The sequence below is a fragment of the Cornus florida genome, unplaced genomic scaffold (genome assembly GCF_030987335.1).
Source record: "Cornus florida cultivar Cherokee Brave unplaced genomic scaffold, ASM3098733v1 CherokeeBrave_3.0.0_Hap2_Chr04, whole genome shotgun sequence".
NCBI classification, from domain to species: Eukaryota; Viridiplantae; Streptophyta; class Magnoliopsida; order Cornales; family Cornaceae; genus Cornus; species Cornus florida.
This window is the reverse complement of record NW_026775574.1, coordinates 8,516,530-8,531,133: the sequence shown is the minus strand read 5'-3', so window position 1 is coordinate 8,531,133 and position 14,604 is coordinate 8,516,530. Positions and strand designations below refer to the sequence as shown.

General features: G+C 36.3%; 1 protein-coding gene across 1 annotated transcript in view; it reads right to left on the bottom strand.

Annotated features, from left to right (window-relative positions):
• LOC132304692 (F-box protein At5g65850-like) overlaps positions 1–14,604 on the bottom strand; it is a 45,891-nt gene that overhangs the window by 4,258 nt on the left and 27,029 nt on the right. The gene's annotated exons all lie outside the window — the stretch shown is intronic.

Sequence of the window (14,604 nt, the reverse complement as noted above, 5' to 3'; positions counted from 1 at the left end):
TCTTTAAGGGTAAATGGAAAAAGTTTAAGCCTTAAGACCTCTTCCAACATGTTCGTATATTTCACGGTGGAACATACTTCACGAAACTCATCCAAATGCTTGTAAGGTTCTTCACTTGGAAGTCCATGGTAGTTAGGAAGTATTTGAATGGTTTGTGGCTTGATTTCATAGTGGTGTGCTCTAAATGGTGGCAATTGAATGCATGTAGGTGCATTATATTCAGTAGGCACATAGTGATCTCTTAAAGCAAGGGGAAGATTAGTAATTGGAGGTGCAACATGGGCACCTTGATTGCCTTAAATGATGGAAGGTGGTGGAGCATAGATTGGCCTTGGCATTCCCAATGGAACTTGGCCTTGTTGTTGTGCTGGATGAACAAATGGTCTCGACATGCCTAATAAAACTTGCATGTTATCATAATGCACATTGGGGTGGAGGATACCTTGTTGGTCTATGTGACCAAGGTCCCCCACATGGTCCTCATTGTGTCTTTCCATTGATGAAATGGATTGACTAGAACTACCTCTTCCCCTAGGGTTTCGAACAATGGATTCAAGATAAAAATTAAAGGGACAAGAGTGGGTCTCAATGATCTATGACCATGTATGCACAATGTAACACAATAAGCAATAATAACAATCAACAACCTTCCTCCACACTTAATGTTCCCATACTCCCATTCTTTAACAACAATATGCAGGAAAAGTAAATTGCCTCCACGTGGGCTCACGATTTATCTAAGAATTGAATTACAAGCCTCCATACGGGCCGATAATTTAACTAAGGGTTTGAGTAAGAAAAAGCTCACAAAGGTCCTTTAGCACTTCAACTCCAAATTTTTAGCTTTTAGCTTAGCAATTTTTTTTTTTATTTTATGATTTTAGCCTTTTTCCTTGCTTGCTTAGCTCCTTTGCTTAGATGCTCCTTTGCTTGCTTCCTAGCTCAATACTCCTAGTCAAATAAGAACAAACACAATAAGTAACAAAAATTGAAATGAAAATAAAGTAAAGACACGATCAAAAAAGTACTAATTCCTAATTGATTCCACAAAGATGACGTTGCCAATTAATCAATCCCCGGCAACGGCGCCAAAATTTGACGATGGCCGCTTGATATACGCCAAAATAATGTAATGAATGTGCGGTTCAAGAAAAGCCTTTTAGGTCAAGTTTAAATTTATAAAAACCACTATCACCACTACTACTAAGATAGTAAGAGTGAGAAAGGATCATCCCAAGGGATTGAGGGTCATACTAGATCGAGGAATCAAGATTAGGGTTAGTAGGTCGAGTGATCAAAATAGTAGTTGGTGGTTGAATTACACTAAGATGCAATTTAAACTAAAGTAAACAATAATGCAATAGAGAGAGTAAAAGAGAGAGAGAGATCTTGGGGTTTAGAGATCACCACTAAACATAGCTTTTCTACACATTTGATGAGGGGAAAAACATGTATTGCAACAAAGTGTGTGTGTATGGTTGTTCTAACAAGCATGGATGACAAATTAAGTATATATTGTCTAAACAACATGGTGGATAGCACAACATATCAAATTAAGCCAATAATCCTTTCTTTAAACTCACAATCCAAACATATCACAAGGTTAGAGATATATGTTACTTGCTTTCATAAGTATGGAACATCAATAACAAGCATAGATTGTCCTCTCATTTAACAACTACACTACAACTAAGCTAATGACATAAAATTAAACTAATTAAACTAAGGGAGAGGTACAATCCATCAAGAAATGAGTATGAACCATCAAATAAACCACAAGAACATGCCATTAAGCATTATGTCTTGACAATCTCTAGATCTATAGCATCAATACAGATAGACATGCATTAATAACACAAGAAATTGAGACAAACACATAAACATCTATTCTAGCATACATAAACATATGGATAGAATGAAATGATCAATTGGAAGCATTAAACCACATAAATAATTGAATAAACAAGATTTATATATATATAAGTGTCAAGACATGAATCACAATACAAATCCCCTCAAAAATACATAAATCAAGAAGTAGAAAGCATGCTTAGGGCTAACTCTAGCCCCAAGAGGATGTCTAGGCACTCATGGATAATGTCCTCCAACCCTCAAGGGCAAGCTCCATGGAAGAAATCTACTCCTTGGTTGATGAAGAGTCTCCAATGGTGTCTCTAGCCTCCTCCTCTCATTTGCGTTCTCACTGAGTATTATCTTTTCTAAGTATGTGTCTATGAGTATATGTATATGTAAAAGTGGCTCATATTTCTTATATAGGTAGGTCAAAAATTACCCCAAATGAGCTGGGCTCGTGCACCAATAATCCTTTAATGATTGGATATGAGACAACTTTTAATGAGCTGGAATTTAGATTTTTCTTGGGATTTGGGAAGTTCGATCGATCGAACTTGTGGTGAGATTGATCAAATATGGCTTAGCTCTATCGAATTGAAGCTGGATCGATCCTCAATGGCGGTGCCTTTTTGGATAAAAATAAATCTGAGATATTTTGAAGATATTTTTGGGAAAAGGACAAAAGTGGTTGGTAGGTTGGTACAACTGGATAAGATCTGGCATGTGGATAAGGACAAGAAGGTTCAATCGATCAGAGAATGATGTTGGATCGATCAAACTTGTGGGATCTCTGAAGATGACATCATGGCCTGGATCTATCTTGAAGTACTGAGATCGATGAAAGTTTGATCGATTGAACTTTTCTTAAGATCGATCGAAGTTGTTGAAATTCCACCATTTGCTTCCTTTTGCTCTACTTTGCTCCTTTCTTTGATTCATCCCAGAATTGTTTCATTTATGCTCTTATTTGGCTGAGTTGGCTTATTTTGGGGATAAGTACCTAAAATTGGAAATAACACGAAATCAATACAAAACGGTAAAATAAGATAGGTAAAGGTTCTAGAACACCTAAGCTTAAGGGGTTTAAATACGCACTTTTCAGCGCTCATCAATTTAAGCCAACAAGTGCTCCTATCCTAGGCCAACAAATGGATGAATCTCCACCCTCCATGTGTTTTCAAACTAAGCCTCCAAGTGGTTCCACCACAATGCCAACAAGTGGCTCCATAGGAGTGTGACACTTGTCACACTTTTCAAAAATTACAAAAAGATCTTTTTCCAAAATATCTTCTAAATTAAATTGCAAAATGGTCCCTAAGATGAAAAATAACTACTTTTTATAACTACACTAAAACCCACAAGTTAAGAATATTACAAAAACGTTATGCATCCATACCCTTTACAAGAAAAGTAAACAATTAGCATGCTTTTCTAAGAAAGTAAAAATACACATGGCATGGAATTTAAATATCATGGATGCATGCAAAAACTGGAATCAAATTCGAACACGAAAAGTGAGGTTGTGCCAATAAAGTGACAAATGGGAAAAAGACGAAAAGTGAATAGTGTCAAAAAAAAAATATATGAAAATGACTCGGTCCATAAGGGAAGTTGTCAATCCAAAGGAAAGAGTCTCATAAACCATTTTCGAGCACTTGAGATGACACTAAGTGACAAGAAACTGAACTCATAAAAGAAATTTCAACGAAAAAAAATTCATCCGTAAAATTCTAAAAAAAAAGGAAAGGAAAGAAATGACCGGGTCATTACAACCTACCCTCCTTAAAGAGATTTCTTTCCCAAAATCAAGGATATTTCCAGAAGAATGAAAGAAGGACCGTACACAAGGTCACACCAAGGAATAGATCATAAGGTACCCAAGGACAACTCCAAAGGTCTCAAAATCAACGAAAAGACACGAAACCACGAACCGTGAGACACCTCTCCAACGAATTAACATACTAAACCAATGCCAACCACCCAAAAGAGACCAAGGAGACTGCACATCAAAACAAGGAACACAACCAGAAGTAACATGGCGGTATGAACAATGACTAGAACCCGCCCACAATGTACTCAATATGCAGTAGCATCGACAGCATCAAGTGCCCGCCCACACTCACATTACTAGCTAGGTAATGCAAGGTAGCATCGACGGCAACTAGTGTTCATCCACACACAACCTGTACGATAGCATGACAGTGTAAAGCCCTAATTCATCACTTGCCCCCAACAACCTCACCCGTAAAACCCATCGATACAAATGACATCAATATCAAATGATCATTACCAAAAGCACCACGAAAACCAGGCATTCTGTGAGAGTTGCGATATGGTCTAAAATGTCCGGCCGGACCATTCTGGCCAATCCAAAACTCTGACAACAATGTTATAAGCACCGCTACGCTTAAGGCCTTAAATCCTCAATATTAGAAGAACTGACAACCCCAAGTCTCAAAACACTGTTGTCAACCACACCAGTCACGAGTCCAAGGCCTGAAATGTCTATGCCCTCAAGCCAATGGATCAGACTTTATAAAATTAAACAATATCATCATCGCCCTAGCCACAACGACTCCCAACAAGACAGTGCACCCAAAATCCTCCACGTCATCCTAAAGCTGACCTACTACAAGGCTACGCCTAGGAATCAAGACATCGGATCAAGCTCATACACACAACCCAAACAACCAAGGTCATACAACCCCAAGCACAGTGCAGAATGATAAAAAGGAATAAACTAATAAAGCAATTTGTCATTAAACATATATATACATATGCAAGTATACATTCACAAGTATACTAAGAAATATTAAAATGGAAATACAATATACGTGTACAAGTATACATCCACAGGTATACTAAGCAGTACTAAATCCATGGTAGACAAGTATACAGGCTCAGGTATACTAAACCAAAATGAACTGAAATAAACGTGCAAGCATACTAGGTACAAGTATACCAAATATAAATAAAAGTCCACGCACCATACAACTAAACACATAGTGTACAAGGGCAATCAAAAATGCTACCTATCACATAGGGATCAAGTATCAGAGACATGCTACACATCACCTATGACGTAGCATAACAAGCAGACATAGTAAATGAAAAACACATCACCTATATCATCACATAACTACTAAATAGTCACATCCCCTAACATATTTCTAAGGCATGCTCAAAACAACAAGGCATATAAACATATAAAAATGACTATACAAATAACAATCCCACAAAATCAAAAGTAAGAAGGGATGGAATGCCTCTCAGAAGGATAACTCATAAAAAAGATTATGAAAGCCTGGATGAGTCCGATTTCTCTCCATGAGGAAATGAATCATCTCCCCAGAATAAACACTAAGGTTCCTAAAACAAAGAGTCTGCAAATCTTTCCCAAAACTAGCTCAAACACAAGGTGGAATCCTAATGCCACACACAACAAACAACGATGTAATGAATAGTCCCAATACAAACCATTACGAGACACCACCAAACGAAATTAACTCAGGTTGTTGATGAGTTCGATGAGAACTCTACAGGATCTTATCGAAACCCTAAACACAACCCCAAAACTCCAATGACGAGGAAGAGTAATTGATTATACCAATGCAATTAATTACACAAAAACACTCACACCCCAACCTAAGCCCGTAAGAGCTGTCCAAGGCAAGATGTGATACCCCTCGGATCCAAGACACGGGTTGATCAGGCCCAGGCCCAAACCCAAGGGAATATCAAACAATTAATATATAATCAAACACAAATGACAAAATGAATTTAATAAATAAAAGTTTAAAAGCTGGAAAGAATACTAAGACACAATCCTTAAAATTAAATACTTGAAATCCCAAATAATAAGGTTATAATAATCCAACTCAAAAACCTCCAAGGGTACAACTCGGGAATCCATCCAGTGGACCCCTAATAAGAAAACCAAGCTGAAATAAAACTAGAAGAAATCCATTATTAAATCATGGAGAGAGATCCTATGTCGTCGGAAGAATGAGTGACCGTCTCTGCTCAGCACGAATAAGCTCAAGCCTGGAACTGACATACACATTAAAAATAGGAATGGGTCAGGCCCACGAATAAGTTCTATCCTATTATAATCCAGTAGAGACTTGATACGCATATACATTCTAACCAACTTAACAATAACTAAATAGTCCGTAGATATATATATATATTCACACTACATAACTTTCACTAGACTACAGGCTTGTCTCAACCTAACTAGTAGGCACCATGCAAAGCGCACCTGAGGTGGGCATAACTACCTAGACCTAGCAGGGTACACATTAAACCATCATAGCCAGCTATGCATCCTAATGCATATACGTTCCCTAACCAACGACTTTGAGACTCAGGCTCATATCATAGCACCATAAAAATATGTTTAAATTCCACTCCAAACCAAAGTGTCACTCAACTATTTAATGATCTGACACAAAATACAAGTAGGACTTAACTTTTGTAGTTAATCCATCCCTTAATCCAGAGTAGGTAGGACTTAGCATTTTTGAGCTAATCCCCTTAGTATGTCACCGTCCCATACCGGTGCATACAATCCATCCATCCAGTGTTGATAATAAAAATGACAGTAAACATTTTCAATACCAACATATCCAATATAAGTATAACAAGAAAGTATTAATAGCATACTTGTTCAATACTACCAGTATATGACTCTCTACAATTTAAAACGCAAAGATATAACTACAACCATTCCATAACCCACAATAAGCATAAATAGAAATATAGACTAACATGCTTACTCCAGTAACTGATAAATCTAATTAATAAAGCATATCAATTAATCCCATAATGAACATAAAATAAAAAGATAAGCTATCATGTGCATCCCATATCTCTGTTACAAATTATCCTACCCTGAGCATACAGATAATTTATCTCCTCATCCATATATCCATGACAAGTATAATAAAACCATATTAATTATCATGCTTGTCCACTATTAATAACATCAAATAAAAAAATTTCCATTCCCAAAGAATGATTAAATAAAGGTTCAGTTATTTAAACTTCCTCTGCACTGAAGTAAAATAATGTATATCGAGACTAACCATTGTTCAAGCTATAAACACCTACTGGTTTATTATTCATTAATCCATTAACTGGAGTGTTAACAAGACTTAGAACATCTCTAAACACCCAAATATAGCTTCCTCCAAAATTTGAAAATCCTAAAATCCAAGCACCACAGCCTAAATAGTCGCCCAAAAAACCCAGAAACTGAAGACTTGAAGAGAGCCTGCTCTAAACCAGTTGGAGCCGCCTCCAACCAAGATGGAGGCGGCTCCAAACCACTTAGAGCCACCTCTAAAGCACTTTGAGCTGGCTCCATAATTCTATGGAGCCGCTTCCTTCCTCCTCTCTTCCTCTCTACTTCTTCTCTTCAACTATGTCTTCTCCGGTGACGTCTAGTTTGATCAGTCCTCAACTCTAATGATTTTACTGAATAAAACTAAGTTTCAATGTCTCAGATATTGTAAAAACCATTAATCCAAGATCCACTCTAATTAGAACAGAGTTCTACAAGAAAGAATTAAAGTAAACAAAAAAAAAAATGAAACATATAAACATATACCGTTACAAACGAACCAAAACATGCAAACTAGATTAATACCTTCTAGTGTTACAAGCTAATTTAACTCTATTTATATCAATTCACATGCATTATACATCTAGTTATGTGAACTAGTTTATGAGTTAAACACGAAAGATCATAAAGCAAGCAGTATAACTCATGACTTCGTTCAGTTTTAAAACAATAGAGACATGCAAACCAGTTTACTTTTAATCCTTATACATTCCTGGAGTTGCATTAGAATGCAAAAAACATAAGCCTAAGGAATAAAGTTAGGATTAGAACTTGCCTTACACCGACGTCGTTCTAATTTCTCCGGCGAACTACTGTAATTCTCCTCTGTTCCTTCTCTGCCTCCACTGCCGTGAATAGGGTTCTAAAACCTTAGGCAGAACGTATTACATATATTTATAGGCCACCCTTAAACCTACATCCAACTAAACCATAAACTGAAACTCGGCCCATAAAACACAACCTAGTTTATAAACCTTGTCGGCTAAGAACGTGACTTCTAAAACACAAGAAAACCTAATTTAATAAATAACACATTTAACCTAATCCAATTACGATAACCATGCAATTAAAATAATTAATCAAATAATTAATTAAAGCAAAACAAAAGTCAATTAAACAACAATTAAATCAATTAAATTAACACATAAACACTTTAGCAATTAAAAATACAATTTAAACAATAAAGTAAATACCAGGACTATCCTTTTGAAATTAGGGGTATTACACAAGACAAGAAGATATCCTAAGTCAACGCACCTATTAAATCCTTAACCATCACTCTAAGAAGAAAAGACACGAGAACCCCGCCGTTGAGGCTCAAGAAAACAAAACTCCCAATCCCTAAGGAAGAACTCAAGTCAATCTGACCTATCATCCCATAACGCTAGAAACAAGACCCCAATGATGTCATCACATCAAGGTCACCACAAAGCACCAAGAGATGATGCCCTAGCATCAATCTCAACCAACCAAGCTGGGATAACCCGCAAAGCCTAAACAAGACACAAAAATAAACAATTAACGCGTAACATAGCAATGAATTACTGTGATACCCCTCGGATTCGAGACACTGGTTGATCAGGCCCAGGCCCAAACCCAAGGGAATATCAAACAATTAAAAATTTTAAACGAACACAGATGACAAAATAAAATAAGAATAAATAATAAAAGCTAGAAGAAGTTAAAATGAAATTCTTTAAAGTAGAAACTTAAATCCAATAATCCAAAACCTTCTTAAAAAGAATCCTCCAATAATTTTACAACTCGGGAATCCATCTCTAGTGGACCCCTAATAACAAATAAAATCCAAATCTAATATATGGAACGAAATCCTACGTTGTCGGTAGAATGGAAGATCGTCTCTGCTCAGCCCAAACAAGCCCTAAGACTGGAAACGTCCAATACCTGAAAAATGATAAGTGAGTCAGACCTACGAGCAAGTTTTATACTACTACAATCCAAGTAGAGACCTGACACGCATGTACATCCTAACCAATCCAACAGTAACTAAATAGTCCGTAGATATATATATATATATTCACACTACATGACTCTCACTGGACTACAGGCCCGTCTCAACCTAACTAGTAGGCACCATGCAAAATGCACCTGAGGTGGGCATGACTACCTAGAACTAGCAGGGTACACATCCAACCATCATAGCCAGCTATGCATCCCAATGCATATATTCACCCTAACCAACGACTCTGAGACTCAGGCTCATATCGTGGTACCATAAAAATATATTTAAATTCCATTCCAAACCAAAGTGTCACTCAACTTTTTAGTGATCTGACAAAAATACAGGTAGGAATTAACTTTTGTAGTTAATCCATCCCTTAAACCAGAGTAGGTAGGACTTAGCATTTTTGAGCTAATTCCCCTAGCATGTCATCGTCCCATACCAGTGCATACCATCCATCCATCCAATGTTGATAATATAATTGACAGTAAACATTTCAATATCAACATATCCAATATAAGTATAACAAGAATATATAAATAGCATGCTTGTTCAATACTACTAGTATATGATTCTCTACAATTTAAAACGAAGAGATATAACAACAACCATTCTGTATCCCACAATAAGCATAATAATATCAATAACAGAATTAACATGCTTACTTGTAATTACTCCAGAACATCCCATAAGTTGATACAAACAATGCTTTGTAAAACTAGTTTCTTATTAAGCATTAACTGAATTTATATTAGTTGACATGCTTAATTCCATACCATTGTTACATGGTTTAAATATAAAATTCCTAATTCAATTGCTAAATTTAAAAATAAGCAACTTGAATTGTCTGTAACAAAATCGTTACACAAACTTTCTTAAGTGTTCCCGACCATTCCTACCTTAGCTTCTTATGGTGCTTTATGTATCACCATGTCTTCTGAAAATTTAACAAAGGCTTATACATTATTGGATATCCCTAAAACAGCTCTTGAATCAGCCTGGAACCTTAAAAATTCAACCACAGTAGCCTAGGTTTGCAGAAAAACAAGAAAACTGGAAAACGTCGAAGGAGCCGGCTCCACAACATGGTAAAGCCGGCTCCACACATGGTGAAGCCGCCTCTAGAGCCTAAGGAGCCAGCTCTACCTAAGGTAGAGCCGGCTCTACATTTTGGTGAGCCGGCTCTTCTTAAAATAGAGCAGGTTCTTCCCCTGTGCGTCATCTTCTCCAATTCTGGCGGTGTCCAGCAACTGTGTTCCTCCAAACCAAGTTTATGACTGATTAAAACTAAGTCCTAGGATGTTCCAAAGTTAATTAAATTCATTGATCATTAATCAAATTCAATTGGAACAAGAATTAAGCAAAATAGTTTAAAAACGATTAGCATACACAATAAGGAAAACATACTATTTTGAAATAAATAACGGGGCAAACCAAATTAATTTATCTTGATTTCTTCCTGGGACTGTATTAGGAATGCCAAGAACACAGGCCAAAGAGATAGAGTTAGTTATAGAACTTGCCTGTGAGATTCGCTTCAACAATCTCAGCGTCTTTCTCCTAAGTTTTTTCAGAAATCCTACAGTATTGTCCCAGACTTCTCTATACGTTTCTTGTTTCCAGTATGCCATGAATAGGGTTCTAAAACCCTAGGCAAATGCTCATTACATATATTTATAGGTTTACAGGTTTACACAAAACCCTAATTTAATTCAAACCTTACACTAATCCTTAGTCGGCCCATAGAAAACCTAATTAATGTTTAACTATGTCGGCTGCATATGTGACGTTTAAAAACCTAATTTAACAAAAACGCATTTAACCTATTATCATAAATCAACTAGTGAAAGATATAATTAAGTCAAATAGAATTAAATAAATCCAATTAAATAAACAATTAAAACAAAACAATTAAATAAAACAAGTCGTTAAATAATTCACAACCAATTCACAATTAAATCACCAAATTCACAATTAAATAAATTAAATCGCAATTAAACAGTTAAATAAATACCAGGACTATCCTTTTAAAATTTGGTGTATTACAATTACATACTTGCACAAGTAGTAAATAATCACATAAGGCATGTCAATGTATGCATCATACAATCATGCTAAGAATAACAAGCACATGTAATACGCTAAGACAAACAAGCATTACCATCATGCTAAGCATACAAGCATAAATCAGCATGCAAAGAAAGTCAAACATATATGGTATGCTAAGGCAAACAAGCACATACAATATGCTAATGCAAACAGACATATACGATGTACTCAGGCAGACAAGCACATACAATATGCTAAGACCTACAAGTATATACAATATACTTAGATAGACTAGCACATATAATATACTAAAGCAACAACCATATATATCATGCTGAGACAGTTAAAATAAATTTCTAAATAGATGTCCACAAAAACACGTGAACATATTATCAAGAAGTAACTAAACACATAGAGCATGGCAACACAAGCATGATATGCACCCAAAACTCGTCGTCCTAGGGTTTTCAAACCTAGGAGCTCTGATACCACCTGTGACGGCCCTAGTTTTTCAAACCAGTGCATCCTATGATGAACTGAAGATTGACCTGATAACGGATCCAGATGCGGAAGTAAGAAACTAAGACAACGGTCTCCCAAGACACAACACACCTCTAAGATACTTTAATGACCTTCCATGAGGTCGTGGAACTCAATGAGAACTGACGCGGAAGCAAAAGATTGGAAATATAACAAATAAGCCCCAAGAGGCAAAATAGTCATTTCTGAATATATAGATTCGGGTGCCACCGAGCACACCGCTGGAAAAATAACAAAAAACTAATCTAAATGGACTCAAGAATCGCATAATTCGGAGTCCGGACGAAGGAGAAATGGCAAGACAAAGAAAACGAGCACTTAAGGCTAAAAGGGTAAACTGGCAATTATCTAGGAAGATCTGGGTGCAACCAAGTACACCGTTGAAAAGACAGCGAAAAATTAGTCAAGTTCAAAAAAAAGTTCACTCGATTTGGCGTTCGAACGAAGGAGAACGAGCGAAAACAAAAGTTGACGTCACGACATCGAGACGAACACCCTATGAGCACCGACAAGCACCATGACATGCTAGAGGAAGAAAAGTTCCAGCCAGAACTAAGAGCCGAAACGACTTATTCTGGAAAAACACAAAGAAAACCCTCCCCCCCCCCCCCCCAAATTGAGTTTTCTACCCGACAACGCGGAAGAAAATGAAAAAAAACTCACTGTGAAATACCCAAAATGCCCCTAGATCATAAAAGGTCCAGAGGGTCAAAAAGCTATTATAGGATTTGTCCGCAACGGAGAGCAAAATTGGGCCATCAAACGAATTTTTGTGGAAAAAACACGAAGAAGAACCCCCCCCCCCCCCCCAAATCAAGTTTTCTACCCGACAACACGGACAGAAACAAAGAAAATACATTGTAAAATGTCCAAAATACCCCCAAGAAAATCAGGTCAAGAAATTTAAAATCTTTCCGAGCTACTGCCAAAGGAAAGGAAATGAGGCTTCAGGAGGTTTTTAAATTGCCTAAATTGAAAATGCAATCTAAAATACACCCACAAGACCCTCGGAAGTTTCGAATCGGTCGACACATTTTTCAAAAAAAGGTCGATGAATAGTACCAAGTACTAAAATCTCAAGTTTTAAAAACACATTTGTAAACTTTGGAATTATTAGCCCTTGGCCTCATGTCATACATACAAAATAAGCATCCAAAAAGAGTACTTAGGCACACATTACATATTTGGAATCAAGGATACAAGTTTTGATATGTAAAGCTACAAAATGATATTTCATGCTAACATTTGCATGAAATGTAAACTTAAAAGCAACAAGTCATCCAAGGAATTATGTACACCTCGAACCAAGGTATCCATACCTGAACATAACCCGGTAACTTCGGGGTGAGTAAACAAGTTTACTCGTAGGGAATGAGCATGTATCGACGTAGCATTTTACAATAAGATCACCTTATGGTGAAACACGTTAAAAGGGCTCATGCCACCTAACGTCTATGTCAAAATGAGACTCAAGGATCATCCTAAGTTACTCATACAATTGAAATGAACTACGGCATACAAGTATACATGCTCAAGTACACTAAACCGTATTAAAACATGATATACGACACACAAGCAAACATGTTCAAGTACCTTAAATCATGTTAGACAAGATAAGTAATATCTAACATACATACACAAGTATTCGATATAGGTATAGTACTCATAGATCAAGTATACAAGTACAAGTATACTAAGCTAAATGAAATATACATAAAACAAGTATACATGGCACAAGTATACTAAATGAAATTTAAACTCACGGAGCAAGTATACAAGTTCAAGTATGCTAAATAGGATTCAAATACCCAAAGTAAGCATCAATTCTCAAGCTACAATTAATCCATGATTAACAACTTGAAATTAAATGTGAAATCAAATAATGGAAAGACTAGGATATGTGGCCACGAGACCATACAAGTTATTTCGGGTAATTACGACCCACAAGGTACAACCTAGTACACACTATGACTTAAGAGAATTCTTACCCTCCATACTAAAGCCAAACCCTAGCCATCAAACATTTCATATCCTTACAAGCTTCCAAAAATCAACAAGTCTATGAAATTTATATAATCTAAATGCATGAAACTACCTACCAAGCACAAGTAGGGTGAAACCATACAAACCATGCCCTAAGGTTGCATATCTAAAGTGGTAAGCTAATGATACTACACATTATGCTATATGAATTTAATATTAATATAGGCCACAATTACTAACTATACAATATAGTAATTTACCTACAAGTAATTACAAGTGCTACATACAAGATTTTCATACTAGACTTTCAATGAAATTTCCATTACTTAACATATAAGTGCAATTTCAAGATATTCATAATAAACCCTTAATGAAATCATAAGTATTAGGTAAATCATTAAACAATAACCTACCTATACAATTTAATAGTCATATACATGGTTTAATCCACAAATCCTAAGTCAAGCATATAAAATCTTTATTTATATGCAAATACAAGAATTTATAAGGAATGTAATCAATATATATTAAGCTCCAATATATATAAAACCCAAAGAGGATAAACATACAACCACCCTTACCTCAATAGAGAATTGAATTTCTATAATCCAAAGCAACCAAGCTTAAAATGGTAAACCAATCTAGGGTTTTGTTGAGGAGAATAAGAGGAAGCTAAAGTACTCCAAGCTTTAAGCTCTAAGGTGAGTGGAAGGAGGCCAAAATGAAGCTTAAAGCTCTAAACTAAACTTTTCCTTCAATGGTGGCTAGGTTAAGGTTTGAGAGCAAAGAGATAAGAAAAGTAAAATGAAAAAGACGTGAGTGGAGGATCTAGTATTCCTCCACTCACTATGTGCTCTTATACTACCTCTTGCACATACACAAATGCAAGACAAAATATGGTGCCTACACTTGTCACCATCCTAAATAATCATCCAAGGCTTGATCTTAAGCCTACACTTGTCAACCATCCATGCCAACAAGTGCTCCTATCCTAGACCAACAAATGGGTGAATCTCCACCCTCCATATGTTATCAAACTAAGCCTCTAAGTAGTTTCACCACAATGCCAACAACTGGCTCCATGGGAGTG